The sequence below is a fragment of the Tachypleus tridentatus genome, chromosome 7 (genome assembly GCF_004210375.1).
Source record: "Tachypleus tridentatus isolate NWPU-2018 chromosome 7, ASM421037v1, whole genome shotgun sequence".
Classification (NCBI taxonomy): Eukaryota; Metazoa; Arthropoda; class Merostomata; order Xiphosura; family Limulidae; genus Tachypleus; species Tachypleus tridentatus.
This window is the reverse complement of record NC_134831.1, coordinates 88,098,594-88,104,593: the sequence shown is the minus strand read 5'-3', so window position 1 is coordinate 88,104,593 and position 6,000 is coordinate 88,098,594. Positions and strand designations below refer to the sequence as shown.

General features: G+C 30.9%; 1 long non-coding RNA gene across 8 annotated transcripts in view; it reads left to right on the top strand.

The window, feature by feature from the left end:
- Positions 1–1,295: 1,295 nt before the first annotated feature.
- Positions 1,296–6,000, top strand: part of LOC143256134 (uncharacterized) — a 34,548-nt gene continuing 29,843 nt past the window's right edge. For 3 of the 8 annotated variants that reach the window (XR_013031174.1, XR_013031169.1, XR_013031179.1), the window contains exon 1: positions 1,302–1,321. This is a non-coding gene — a long non-coding RNA (uncharacterized LOC143256134). Of the gene's footprint in view, positions 1,322–6,000 lie in introns of all 8 variants that reach the window. The other 5 variants (XR_013031180.1, XR_013031173.1, XR_013031170.1 and 2 more) reach the window with 4 other exon arrangements.

Sequence of the window (6,000 nt, the reverse complement as noted above, 5' to 3'; positions counted from 1 at the left end):
CAGACCACGTGTGTATGTCTTTCTTGCAAACTAACTCCAAACATACTCGATCTTTCAGCCGTGGAAGTGTTAATTAAAATATTCCCACGATCAATTCCACTATTCGTTAGTAAAAGAATAGCCCAAAGGTTGGCGGTGGGTGATGACTAGCTGCCTTCCCTCTAGTCTTACACTGCTAAATTATGGACGGCTAGTGCAGATAGTCCTAGAGTAGCTTTGCGCAAAATTCAAAACAAAACAAACAAACCTATTCTTATTCTCGTGTTAACTGCATGTTTTTCAGGTTCATTTTTTCTTTGGATTTATAAAGCATTTCACTGAAGTTATCGCTGGAAAGTCATTTCAGTAGATTTGTTTTGTTTGTTTTTGAATTTCGCGTAAAGCTACTCGAGGGCTATCTGCGCTAGTCGTGCCCTAACTGAGCAGTGTAAGACTAGAGGGAAGGCAGCTAGTCATCACTGCCAACTCTTGGGCTACTCTTTTACTAACGAATAGTGAGATTAACCGTAACATTATAACGCCCCCATGACTGTAACGGGGATTCGAACCCGCGACTATCGGATTACGAGTCGAGTGCCTTATCCACCTGGCCATGCCGGGCGTCACTTCAGTAGAACACTTTATATTCTCTAGCAACATAAACTGTGTGCAGGTTTAGGAAGATCTGGAAGCTCTGTTCTCTCCATTTTTACTCGCTGAAGTAATTAAAGTGCTAAAGGTAACAGATGCATTCAAGAATAAATTATTATAATGTGGTATATAAACATAGGTTGCCTGAAAATATCACACCTTTTCCACAAGGCTTTCATAATTTATAGTGTCAACAAATTCCCAAACCATAAAAAGAGAAATATCGACCACCCGATTTAATATCTTTAGAAATCACTTTCTCTCCCCCTCGGTTGGTCCCCCGCTAGTACAGCGGTAAGTCTACGGATTTACAACGCTAAAATCAGAGGTTTGATTTCCCTCGGTGGACTAAGCAGATATCCCGATGTGGCTTTGCTATGAGAAAGCACACATACACACTTTCACTTACCTCAATACGCTTTTTAATAATTTCGAAAAGGTTAACAAAAAGGATGTAATTGCTGGTTAGAAAGTTAATAAACAAAATTGTTGAATAAACATCAAAATTATTATCAGACACTTATTTATTTAGTTGTTTCATAAAAAGCGCCAATTCTATCATCTGCATACAGCATACAAGGAAAATCAAAGGTTTTAATTTCCATTCGTATTTTCATTTTAATAGCAAAGTTAAATAAATATCACTGAGGGCGCTGTGTGAATATTGCAGGTTAATCAGGGGAAAAGTGAGGTAAGGTAACGTTTTCGATTACTGTGTTTTATTGTTTTTATCCGATTGAATTTACAATATTTATTTTATTTTATCGATATTAAAGGTAAAGTGTTAGTTAATTTTGTTTTATAAACAAAGAAAAAGGTATGTTTGATTTGCTCCAATTTAATATTAGTACTAATATTAAACTGGCATTATTGTTACTAGTATTAGTACTAGATACATGGTTTCATCCACTTGTCACAAAAATATAATAAACTCATTCTGACGTTTAGGTTATGAATATGTTTTAAGTGTGCCAGTCAAATCGCAATACTGGCTTAAAGAAGTCGCGTAATGTAGATGTGGTACTATTGACTAACTTTCTGGTCTCTGAGTGTTAATCTTAGTGTCACTCGTGTCAATTAAAAATTGGGAATGCTAGTGCTGATATAGTGATAATTCTTGTGTAATGAAGCACAAATAGTATAAAATATCCAAAACAAAACTAAATACTGTTTGTGGTATGTAATAGTAGTGCTTGTAACTGGTATAGTAACTAAATATCAGGCTTGGTTCAAGTTACTATAAATCACATTATGTGCACATCTCTTGTAAATTATAAATATTTAATATATAAAATTAAATTTGAAGATATGAAACTTGGTCAAACATTAAATGTGAATACCAACTGCACCAGAATTCTGAAAAAACAGCAAGCAGTTATCATTTCAAGTTTGTGCAATTTGTGGCATGTTGTTTAATTTCTAAATAGACATTACTCTTTGTTATTGCAGGTGTGTTGTTTAAACTTTACAGTTTAGCAGTATATATTGAATTGCTCTATAATTGACAGCATACAAATGCACAGAAATAGCCCATCAACTAAATGTTGATCTTATCTTTTCTGTTTATCATCAGATTATTCATATTTAATTCATTTTCCAAATTTGAAATTTTATGTATTTAGCATACCTTTACATATTTTATTTAATTAAGCTGTTGTTTATGTTGATTTTGAAAAATATTATAATACTTTATTAAAACTTTTTTAAGTTTCATGCATGATATGGGGGGGGGGGTAGAGGAAGCATGTTTTGATTATTAGACAACTCAGAATTGTGTGAAAAATCATCCCAGAGCTAGGGATGTCTGGGGGCATGCCCCCCAATAATTTATTGACAGTATTAATTGTTTGAAAGAAGTTCTTTATGATTCACAAAAATAAGTGTTCACTGGCACTTGTATTCTCAATAGCTGAAAGCAGACAGAAGCGTAACACTTTTAAATCACACATATAATATATTATACTGCTTCATATATACTACTATAAGTCTACCTATTTACCTAGAAGTTAAATTTAAAAAAACAATTTTAAAGTCTGTGAATTAATTTAAATTGATGGATTATCTTGAAGTTTTCCCCATCAATGGGGCACGTACTTTTGCTATATTAACCTGAATTTTCCCATCAGTGTAGATGGGTACTTTTGCTTTAGTGTCGCAAGAGAGATGAGGTGTTTAACACTTGCATACCCTAATTTTGTTTCTTAATATTAATGTACATTTTATTAAGCTCTAACCCATTTTGTATTCTATAAGAATAATAAAAAAAAAATGCCACTGTCAGCAGTTCTTGCCTCACCTTGTATCTTAAGATCAGTAGAGTAATATAGTCCCTAAATAAGTAACAAATATTCAGTATTTACCCTTTATGAACACTATTGCATTGTATTCTGCTTCTAAGAATGGTATGATAATTTTATTGGAGTGTATGGAATTATCCTTTTCAAAAATCATTCTTAACCCATTGACTGCAGTTGTTTTTAATTAACCCATTGGAAATTCTACAAGCTGTACATGTTACATCACACTTGCATTCAATACCCGAAGTGATTATACCCAATATACCAAATCAGAATTGGATCAAAGTACAAGTCAAAGTCAGATTGAAATGATTCAGGTCAAAAGTAGCTTTGATTTCAGACTTTTATATATATAATATATCGAAACCTAAACTGTTGTAAAGTTTTATATGAAACACTGGTTTAGTAGATTTTCTCTTGTTCAAAGTTATCACCAATGTCTGCATTACCATCTTACAGTTTTAGGATTAAAGTACAATAAGTTATAACAAGTTGTCTAAATTTTCACAATTTGTTTTGAAAACTCGCATATTCAGTATTGCTCTTTTAATAGAGCAAAAATTTATGTAAATATTTTGTTATTTGTATTAGTATAATAAGAAATCCAAAAAGTGTACCACAAATCATCTGAGCTATTTAAAATTAATCATGGAAACATGAGCAGTGTCTACCAAATATTTTTCTTGTGCCAAAATTATAGAAAAAGAGAAAGCTGTTGTTGTTGGTATTGACTTTAGAAACATTTTCTATTTCTTGCTTGGATTGAACAGAATTTTCTGGATTATTATACAAATATATATATATATAAAAAAAAAAATGTGGTGTTGGAAGATAATTGATTTAACATGCACCTACTTGTGCAAAAGTCCAGTGTAAAGAAATACAGAAGTGCACATGATTATGTTTACACACACTCACAATGATGTAAGTATCACAAATAAACCTGTGCTTTTACAGTATATTTTAATGAACAGTAATAAATGTTACATGGGTGGTTATTTATACAACTGCATTAAAAAAATGTGTTCATACAGTTTCTTGTAATGAACAGTAACTAAATAAATGTAACATTGGTGGTTATATCTCCATAACTGCATTGCTAAAAAAGGTATAATTTCAGTGAAACTGTCTCCAAACTTTCATGTTTGTTAATGTATTTAAGTTCTAATAAAGTTGTTTTTTTTTGTTATATGTTCAGTCTGTTAACTTTATCAGCTTACCTTGTCTCAGTTACCTGATGTCCTCTCATTGAGAAAGTTTCTCTAGCTTTTTATACATGTATAATTTGACATTACACTTTCACAGTTCTCAAATGAGTGGAACTAAAAGGAATAATTATATAAATTATTATAACTTTAAACCTATATATTTATTATTGATAATATAATTCTTATTCTGTACAGTTATACTTTATAACTGTAGTAAGTGTTTGAAACACTTGACATTGTATCAAAACAATGTTTCAGTCAAGGTCTGTAAAGATATTTGGGAAAACATCTGAAAAACAAGAAGAGGGTAGGGCAACTGGTTCTTGATGAAAATAAGTATTCTTTATGATGAGGAAAAAAATTCTGAGCAAAAATCAAGTTGTTTTGTTTGCAGGCTAAGCTCTTTGCAGCTATGAAGAATTGGAAATACAAACTTTGTTTCTTCTTGCATTACTTTAAATCTTAGAAAACCACAAAATTCTGGTTCTGAAACTTTGAAGTATTTAAAGTTGTTGTAATTAACACACAAAATCAACATTAATCTTGTGAAGAAACAGTTTATCAATTAAAAAAAAAAATCTGGAAGAACCATGTCTGTGTACTTGAGACACAGTAACTTGGAAGTAAGTTACCAACTTTATTGTAAGCATTATTTATGTATCAGTCATCTACTGCATAAATACTGTGTACATGTTTATGTTCCCGTTATACTATATAATTCAGTGTTGTTTTACATGTTTATGACAATGTTAGGGGCTTGAGCTGTATCCATAACTACACAGTTGTTCAAATGATTTATAACCACATAAGGGAAATTAATAATTGTAATTTTTATTTATTAGACTAACCAGTACTTAGCTTCATATTCTTCAGTAGCCTAGATTTGTAGTAAAAAAATCATATAAGAACAACATCAATTCATTTTTAAAAGTAAAACTTTTGGTAGTTATAACATTATTTTACAAAGTTTGAAAACTGCAGGACTGAATTTGATGGAAACAAATCTTTAAGTTCAAGACACATTTATTCAGTGTTTGTAAAAAAACAAAAAAAAAAGACTAGGGTATAAAAATTCACCAATGTGTCATTTAATTGATGCTGGTGTTGTTATATTAGCTTAGAAAATAACCAGTTATTAACTTATTCTTAACATGATTGTTACATACATCAGTTCCGTTTATTTCAGAAATTCTCAAAAATTGTTACTTTTTGATATTATGTAGTTGTGTAGGGAAGTCTGGCAGTTTTGTTTGTTGTTGTTGATTTGTGTAAAAAATTGTTGGACTTGGAGGATTGTTTGGACCCTTAAATTTGCATTCTTTGTATATACATGAAATGAATGAAAAAGGTCTTTATGGCCTAGATCCCCTCTTCTAGGTTTGCAGAACTTCATTAATTTGTATATATATAAAATTAACCTGCTGTTACAATGTTAAATAATACTGTTACCAGTTTTAGAGCACAAACATAAGACAGTGTAAAAGAAATGTAAATTTCATTCAAAGTTTAAGTAATTGGGAAGTTGGTCCAGGATGCTGTTAGCTAAATATCTTCTTCCAGTTCAAAATTACATAGGTTTGTGTTTAACAATGAACAAATGTGACAGTGATGTTTCAATCACTTAAACAGTTGGAATGATTGAAAACTGACAACTGGAAACACTATTTGTAATTAGTTGGCTATTTTTGTAGCATTACTTGATTAATTATTTCACATAGATAATTGCTTATTGATTAATTTGCTGAATTTTAACTGTGTTTGAATGTTATATAACTATTTTTGATATCATTATTAGAAGTCATGTGGTGGCATGTTTAATAAGTTCTTGAAAACATTGATGGGTTGGCCATCTTAGTGGCATGAGA